At 45.3% G+C, this 9,198-nt stretch overlaps 1 protein-coding gene across 1 annotated transcript in view; it reads right to left on the bottom strand.

The window, feature by feature from the left end:
• SNTG2 (syntrophin gamma 2) overlaps positions 1-9,198 on the bottom strand; it is a 192,357-nt gene that overhangs the window by 740 nt on the left and 182,419 nt on the right. The gene's annotated exons all lie outside the window — the stretch shown is intronic.

The following is a 9,198-nucleotide window of genomic DNA, read 5'->3' as shown; positions in this document are numbered from 1 at the left end:
CCATTACCATGGCAACATGGGACGCGAAAGAGAATGCTCCAGGGCCTGAGTTTGCCTGAGAGATGGTGGTGTCCTCACTAGAGGAAAAATAAATAAATAAAAAGGAAAAATATACCTAAAGTAAACTCCTGGTCCTTACTTCCTCATTTTAAAGACCCCAAATGTCTAAAAGCAAAAGTGACCAACAAAGTGTTCTTCTTCCCACAAACTTAGCATAGAACATCCCCAGGCCAAATCAACAGGTAACTCAACAGTGAACCCCAAAGCTGAAATAGAAGTTAAGCTGCTTCTAGAATTTTTTCAGTTATTGTGAAAAATAGTCTTAACGTTTTGGATGGTAAATCTGACTCCCCACCCTCCTGCTGCTCCACTGGACAGGTGGGAAGGGCTTTAACGCTTTCTTCTCACGCCCTGATTCTCTGCTTTGTTGGTACAATGAAATTCCAATATAGTGAACAAGGACAAATTCCTTTTAAGGTGCCTTCTGATTGATTGACATGTATTTACCATATTTCCTCAGAATTCCAGCATGTCCTAAACTGCTGACATGACATCAGAAAAAAGGAGACAGAAGACCCTGCCGGTCAGGCCCAAGGCCTGCTCCTCTGAGCACCTGTAAAGGTGGGATCTCTGATAATTTCACTGGACGGGATGAGGGATGGAGAAGGCAGGGATGAGGAGCATTTCCCCAGGTAAAGCCCCTGCCCTCCATCTCAGTTTTTCTGAGCTGCTTCTCTTCATCACCCAAGGACTAGACATTTCAGCAATGCTGTGAACTTCCCTCACTCTGTGAAACCCACCTCAGCTCTCTGTGGCCTCCTATGGGTGCTGCTCTTCTCTTGGGATAATATTGGCCAGGTGAGCCACCCAGAGTCCAGGGAGGTGGACATGGACAGTGAAGCAGAATTTTCCCTATGGCAAGACTAGGAGTGGGCTGCAAATGCCTGACATCTCTGATATCGTTGCTGCCAAGTGGTGAGAGGGAGCCTGCAGGAAAATGAATCCAGCCCAGAGGGACAGAAACACCAGGGACGTCAGGTCTCAGTGTGCCCGAGAGGCCCTGACCTCCTAGGGCTGCCGCCCAGGGACTCTGCCTTCTTCATCCTAATGTGAATCGAGTTCCTCCTTTGCATGTGAATGAATCTTAACCTTGATAGCTACACAATTATCTTGATTCTTTCAAGTTATGAAGAGCAAATCGTTTAAGATGTGTAGGTGTATTCTCCTGCAAACTCTTTATAATGTTTAGGTAGTTTCAGAAAGAAGCATTTTCCCCTGTTAAGCAGGGGTACCCTCACTCTGGTTGTGAGTAGAACCCCCAAGCTACCTTGGTCTGTGATTTAATTTATGGTGGGCTCACTACTACACCAAAAACCCTATGTCAATTTTTTTTTTTTTTTTTTGGCCAGGGCTGGGTTTGAACCCACCACCTCTAGCATATGGGGCTGCCCTACTCCTTTGAGCCACAGGTGCCGCCCAATGTCAATTTTTTATTAATTTTGCTTTATCCATGGAAGAGAGAAAAACCAAGTAACTTTCTAGAAACACAGATTCTTGAAAACTTAATATGTGCTATGTTTCCAAATAGTAACTACTTAGCTTCTCAAAGGGACATTTGGGAAAAAAGAACCATAATGGATGTATGAATATATAGAGAATATATATAGTTCTTTAGAATATATACTTCAGTGTCTTGGCATTATATACACAAGGTGAAGATTGCTCTGCAAGTTCCCAAGCTTTATCCTATAATAACACAATGCCTGGAAACCAGGAGCCAAATAGCCACCAGCATAAAGAACACATGCAAAAGTAACATCAATGTTCTCGGTATCATAAGCTGAAGCCACATGGCAAAATCTTTGAAAGTATTAGCAGAACAAAGTGAACTCATACCACTGAATTCCACAAAAAATCTCAGTCAGCAGGGGGTTGCCGAAAGGCAAGAAGGGGGCCTCTGTCAACTGAGAAGTTCAGGGCCTGGCAGAGAGAAGAGGGAGTCCTCACACATTACAGTCTGAACATCAACCCAAGTAGACCTTTTCAAACATCCTATTATCAGGCTTCAGCCAAGACAAACAGCAATACCCCTGGCAGTAGTGAATCAACCAACCTACCTTCCTTCCTTCCTTCCTTCCTTCCTCCCTCCCTTCCTTCCTCCCTCCTTCCCTCTCTCCCTTCCTCCCTCTCTCCCTCCCTCCCTCCCTCTCTCCCTCCCTCCCTGAGCTGCTTCTGAGCTGCTTCTCTTCATCACCCAAGGAGTAGACGTTTCAGCAATGTCTAGACACTTAAGTCACCCTCCCTTTCTCCTTCCCTCACTCCCTCTCTCCCTCTCCCTTCTCTCCCTTCTTTTCTCCCTCCCTCCCTCCCTGATTCTCTCTACAGTTAGTTCCATTTTAGCTTAGGAGAAAAGGCCAAACAAAGAGTGCCTATCGTGCACCAAATAAACAAATAGACTAATTCTTGCAAATTATTTTCTCCTGAGCTAAACGAATTTACTTAGGAAAGGAATTTTCAGTGGGGTTACAAAATTTGATGCCATGTACACATGTATATACAAATATAGGCAGAAAGCAAGGTCTCACAGCCTTAAGTTTTTTTGTCACAAAACAGTAAAATATAGGGATAAAAGCTCACTGGTTTATTTCTACTTTATATTTTTATCCAATTTGTGTTTTTGACAAAATGGAACAAGTTAAGGCTACTTGTTCACATGGCTAAAGCTTTTCCCCAATATTTATGGGGAAGACTTTCAAGATTTTTTATTTGCACAGCTTCAAAAGGATTTTTTCTTTTTTTCCTTTCAAACCATCAATTTTTAAGTCACCAATTCCATTGGCCTAAGCAATTGTTATCCAGGTGCACCTAAAATTACATTTATAAAAAGGATGCCTTAAGTGCCTGGGCTGGTGGTTGCCATGGAGCTGCTGTGATTAAGGCCACAAATTGGAAAGCTTTTTCTTTCCCTATCTGGGCTGGAATGTGGTAGAAAACAAAACAAAAACTCCAAGTGGCTTTGACTTCAATAAGGCCTTTTGTTGGCAGGCCTGGCTGCCTGATCAGTCAGTGCAGATAGAGAAGCACTTTGAGACGGACCCTTTTATTATTGTTCTGAGCTGAGACGTGACAGGGTGCTTCAGAGGAGACCTGGATGGCAAACAGCTAAATTCTATAAACACTTAACTAGTCCTTCCACTTTTGTTTGCTTTTTCCTTTGAGATGGGCAGGTACTAAGTGAAAAAGGCAGGAGATTCAAAGTAAGCAGACAAAGAGGCAAGAGGTAAAATAGTCTTGCTGCTTCTGAGGCCTTTGGGGTCTCTTCTGTGATAACGCACTTCTAAAGCACAGTCTTCATCATCTGAAACAGTCAACACAATGGCCACTGTAATTCTAAATTATCTTTGGTACAATTCGCACATTGAATTGAAAATGTGCCCCAAGAAGGCCCATATTTGGACACAGAGCTGGCTGGGGGGCTCTGGAAGAAAGTTGTCCTTAGAACTTGGGGTTGCCTCACATTTCTTTTTGTTTGTTTTTTTAATGAAGAGATAAGATTTTCCTTTTGTGCTTTGCTCCTCAAGCTGATTTTACTTTCTAAAGTGAGGCATCTTGGATGAACCCTTGACAAGTGCTGCAGCATGGCTATGAGACTCCATGGCACAGACCACTATAATGGACATCCTGCAATATCGGTGGAGAATGAGGTATACTGTTGATGCAATCATGAAGTTATAGGCCATTAAAAATAAAAAAAAATGTTCACACATCTGTTCCAAGTTCATATTGGTCCCCAAGGTTCATATGATGGAATCTGGCCAGCTGTCCCAAGCACAGAAGCAAACCTAGAAAGGCCCTGAGGCCCTTGACCAAAGGACCCAGGGACTCAGTTTGCCCTGTAAGGCCCTGCTTGGCTGATGGAGCTGATGGACACTGTGGAGTGGTGGAAACAGCCCAGACACAGGACTGGCCTTGAGTATGTCTGTGAGGCGAGCGCTTGTGGCACCATCTCTAGCAGGGCTGAAAGCTGCTGGGACTTACCTGGCAGAAGAGGGGGTGACAGGAACTATTCCCCAGAATAGGCATCTAATGCCATGCCCTGAAGGCTCAATTATTTTATTTTAGGGGCTCTTTCCTTTCTTACTGAAAGAAAAACCACCCATACCCTGCCTGAATGGCCAGTCTGCTCATCTGGGCAGGGTGCTGTTAACCTGGGCAGGTGTGATCAGATGGTGTGTGCTTGCTGTTTCTGTCCATACTGAAGAGGCAACAAAATCCCCCGGGGACAGATCTTACTCAAGAAAAGGAAGTGAGTGGAGGGAGGGTGATTGGTGGGGTCACCTCTATGGTTTATCTTACAAGGGTACAAGTGAATCTTTCTAAAAGCAGAGTACGAATGTCTTAATAACTAAGAAAATGACACAAAGGCTACATTAACCAGTTTGATGAGAGTATTTTGAATTGTATATGAAAACAGCACACTGTACCCTGTGATTGCATTAATGTACACAGCTATGATTTAATAAAAAAATATATATATAATAAAAAAATTAAAAAAAAATTAAAAGAAAAGGAAGTGCGAAACACTAGCTTTTCCTCTTTAATAATAGTTATGTAAATATAAGGCAAATGCATAAGCTGGGCAGCTTCCTCCCCTGGTATCAGCAGGTGTCTGACATGGAGAGCCCAAGGGCCTTCTAGAAATAAGAGGATCTCACTATAAGCCCTCTTACACCTCCAGCCCCATGTCCCTGTTTGAGATGGGCTGGTAGAAAGAGCACATGTTAGCGGGAATTCTCCTGGACAGGCTGGGGTGTGGCTGAAGCTGGAACCCCTGAGACCAGCCTCCCTGCCACAGTCAGCACAGAGCCTTGGCACAGCCTTCAGATTCAGGGAAAGGCTAAGAAGATGCCTTCTCCCTGCAGCCTCCAGATGGAATCAGAGTCTGGGTTTGGGAAGGGCTTTTCAGCTGGCACCTGTTGAGTTACTCAATCTCATAACGACCCTCCAAGGCAGACACCACACCACACTCCATATTTTACAGATGAGGAAACTGAGGCTCCAGGAGCCTGGTTCAAACCAAGCCCATGGGACATAGGAAGAACTTGTACCTTCCAGCCTGCTGTTCTACCCAGTGGTACTGCCGACCCTCTACAAATAGGGATTAAACTGCTAAATCTCTCTGCATCCACCATTCCAGCCATTTAAAGTTTGCAACACCTTTTAGGTGGAAACTACATCCATTTTACAGATGAAAAAGCAGAGAATTAGAGAGCTCAGGTGCAGGGCTCCAGAGCCCAGGGCACAGCAGTGGGGACTGACCAGCTCTGGGATGGTGGCCACCAGCCCCAACCCAAGAACTCTCACTGCCATTATTTGCTCTGCTGCAGATCCATCCTATTGCCCCAGGTTTTTAAAAAGTTCTTTTAATCTTTAACGGCAGCTGAGATGATGATTTTAAATATGATCTACATCTTGGCACAATTTTCAACCTTTGGGGGTTTTAACCCTTGAAATTTTCCTTAAGTAGGCAGAACTTTTAGGAATTCGTGAGGCTTTAACTGTGCTTGTCAGAATGGGCATAATGAGGTCACCCATAACTTGAAGAAACATTCCTTCCTCCCCTCTCATTCCTCAGGCCGAGACGCACGCCATCTGTCACAAGAGCGACACTTTCAATCAACATGTAAATGTTAATACTGCCTATGCGTCCTCAATCAATCTCCTCCAGGGGAATCACGTGTCTTTATTGCACTATCCGTTTTTCCATCTCACTGCACAGATCGCTACACATTCGTTAAAAAGTCTCTGAGCTGGCCCTGCTCATGAACAGTGGCCATCCTGGGTTCTTAGTTTCTGAACCGTCATCTAGTGACTCCCTGGGGAAGGGGGAGAGTCATCTACATGCATTTAAGAGATCAGCCTCCACCCAGCCTTAGCAATCTCCATGCAGACCATATTTCCAAGCAAGCTACCCCTCAGCTACCCCATTTCCCAGTGGGTTTAAAGGTGCAAAATTAACAAATAACTGTCCAGATTCAATGAATATGCTTTGTAACTTGCTTTAGAACACGCCCCCAAATAAAGGATGAGCTATGACAGATGTCAGGAATAATCATGCCCAGATCTCAATTCACCTCTTCCTGTTCTGCAGAGAACTCCGGCTGGGGCCGGACCATGTTCCCATTTTCATGCTATGACGGTCAGTACCTCTGATTCAGAGACAGACACACAGGCATTCAGAGCTTGTCACTAAAAGTGCTGCTGGAACCCGGCTCTCCAAGGGTGGTGGGAGCTCTGGTCGGGAGCATCTGTGCATTGCTGTGGGGTCCACACACTCCCTACAGCCAAGATTGAGCCCCAGTGGTTTTGTGTGGCTGGACAATTTTCTGGACATTTGGGGGTGTGTGACCCAGACCCAGCCTGGGACCAGAGGCTGTGGGCACATCTGTGGCAAGGTCTTTGTCTGAGGAGCAGGGACCCCAACAGGAGCCCCCTAGCATTGCTGCGGTGATTCAGTGAGGGACTGGTGCAGTGGGGGCTTCCAGTACATTAGCACTGCCCAGTGGACACAGGCAAGTTCTCTTTGTCAGATTAGCAAGGCATCCTCAGGCTCAAGGCTAATGGGTAAAATAAAATAAAAAGCAGGTGCCAATATCTCCAATTTTCAAATGGAGATGGAGTTTTAAGTAACTTTTGCCAACTGACAAGAGCCATTATTGACAGAACTGACATTTGCAGTCAGGAATCTCATCTTTGGCTCTGTGGGCTTCTCTGTTCTACTCAGAAGATTTCAGAACTAGGAAACTATAAAGTCATCGTGTCACTGAATGTTCAAGAATAAACTCACATGTTTTGCCCAGAATAGTCCTGCAGAGAAAGCATCACCTGGGAGCTTCCTAGACACACAGGATCTCAGGTTCACCCGGATCTGCTGGACTTAACAGCTCTGCTTGTCACTGGACAACTGAGTGCTCAGTGTCAAAAGCTGGACACGGCTGCTGGGGATGCCCACGGAAGGCGATGTCACAGTGCAGGGAGCTCGGGGCAGCGGGGCCGGTGCCCAAGATAGTGTCCCAGAGGTGAACACTCTAAGCAGCTGACCAGAAGACACTTTGACTGTAACTTGGATTTTGCATTGTCCCTTGGGCCACTAATGGATTTTTACAGCTAGGCAGGGGTGGGCACACTGGATGCTCCAGGAAATGGCAGGACCCAGGCCATAGAAACAAGAGCATGGCGATAGGTTCAGAAGGCTGGAGGCAGCCACCAGGAAGTCAGGCAGGGGACTATGCTGGGCGGTGGTGCCAGGCAAGCCAGGCTACTGCCCAGAGCAGTGGGTGCTCCCTGAGCCCTGGACCTTTCAGACACAGAATCATGTCTAGGGACAAGGACGGGGGAGAGACAGTGAGAGGAGGATGCCTTGAGTAGAGCACAGAGGGTCCAAAGGAGTGTGAGAGCTTGAGCAGGGGCAGAGCAATGCACAGCAGCAAGGAGGGAGGGAAAGAAACGGGCCAGGCGACCCTGCCCGACGGCCGAGGTGCACCTCCAGCCTGCTCTGGAATTCACCTGGGTCAGCGGGCCTTTCTCTTCCACCTAGTTCAGAGGCTTTGGGTTGGAGTCAAAGATCGACTTCCTCTTAAAAAGTGTCTGTAATCCGTAAAGGTTACTCTGTAGCTTCCTTGCCTGATACTATTTCTTGGGGCTGTAAAATCTCCTTGGTTTGTTCTTTGGCTCACATTTAAAAACGCATTTTCCTCTTCAGCAAGTAATGGAATTATAACATCATAAATTTTATTTATACTAAAGCTCAGCATTATTACTTTGCCAGGATGTTAAAAAAAACTGACTCTTCCAAACGGCTCTGAATCTATCACTTTTTGCCTCTTCCAGCTCCCCCAGAGACACATTTTCAAGATGAATGTCAGCTCTTTGAAAAGATGTTTTCACGAAGTAAAGTCCTTGCAATCTGCAATAGCTCTGGAGTAACTTGGATGGAGCTCAGGGAGAGGACCCAGGGCTCGCTCTTTTCTGCTCCTATAAATATTTTATTTGGGAATTTTTAAGTTCTGAAAAAGATAAACAACTCCTACATTTACTGTCCACACAAAGTCCATTTCCAGACGAGATGGTTAGAATTTCACTCATTTTGAACTTAATACTGAAGAGTAAAATTAGTAATGAACATATTAGGGAAAGACATTTTCAGATCATTTTAGCTTACAAATAAGTAACAAAAATGTGAGAGACAGTCACCAATTCATGTCAGCCATGTACCAAGCCACTCAAAATATTATTTGCTTTCATAAGGCTATTCATCACAGCCCACCGGTCTTTCTTCTCTTTCTTGTTTGTCTGTTTTCCAATGACGAGAGCTGAACGGATAATTTCATATATCTTTTAGTGAGCGTGTTGGCATCCATGGTTCTATGTTCTCCTTTAAGGAAATACAATACTTATATCATCACTTCCCCTTTCATCAACACTCACCATGCTTGTTTGAACCAAAATGTTTAGCCTCTTCCCTGACACTCAGAGAGCCAGGCAGCGACAATGTGCCTATTTCAAAGTGTCCATGAGAGACCGCTGGTGAAATTTGTTGTTTATAAACTGCCAAACTGCTGCAAGAATGACCATGGATATTAACAGAATGGGTGCTAATGTTAATGCATAGTTGAGGCAGCTCTGTTCCTCAACTTTCAGGGAAAGCCTGAACTTGAGCTGGTGTCTGAGCGTCAGCCCTCCAACTGGGCTGCAGGAACCCACTTCCTCCTGTCCAATGTCTGGAAGTTGCCGCCTTGCCAAAGCCCTGCAGGATTCAGGTGGGTCTAGCCAGTCCCCGCTCTGGGCAGAGTCCCCTCTCTCTTCTGTGATCATATTTGGTGGCCTCACCCTTTCTTACAATGCCACAGTGGATGTCTGGGGAAGGGGCTGCCCAGCAGGACATGCCCATGAAGGGAAGCCAAGCCCCAAGACAATTAGATCTCTAAACATCTAAATGGGCTACAATTCTTTCATTATTTATAAATTTTAATTTATAAATAAAAATTTTTAAATAGACATTGCAATTTGTAATCCCTTCCAAAAAGCTTGTAACTCATTACTTTGTAATAATCACCCTCAAATGTCAGTGAGGCCTGAGCCTGGGCGGCCGTGAGTAGGCCTGAGCTCAACTGGCCGATCCTGGGTGATTAAAGGTGA

The sequence above is a fragment of the Otolemur garnettii genome, unplaced genomic scaffold (genome assembly GCF_000181295.1).
Source record: "Otolemur garnettii isolate 467f Iridium unplaced genomic scaffold, OtoGar3 scaffold00139, whole genome shotgun sequence".
In the NCBI taxonomy this organism is placed as follows: domain Eukaryota; kingdom Metazoa; phylum Chordata; class Mammalia; order Primates; family Galagidae; genus Otolemur; species Otolemur garnettii.
The sequence above is the reverse complement of the archived record's forward strand: the minus strand, read 5'-3'. Positions and strand labels throughout refer to the sequence as shown.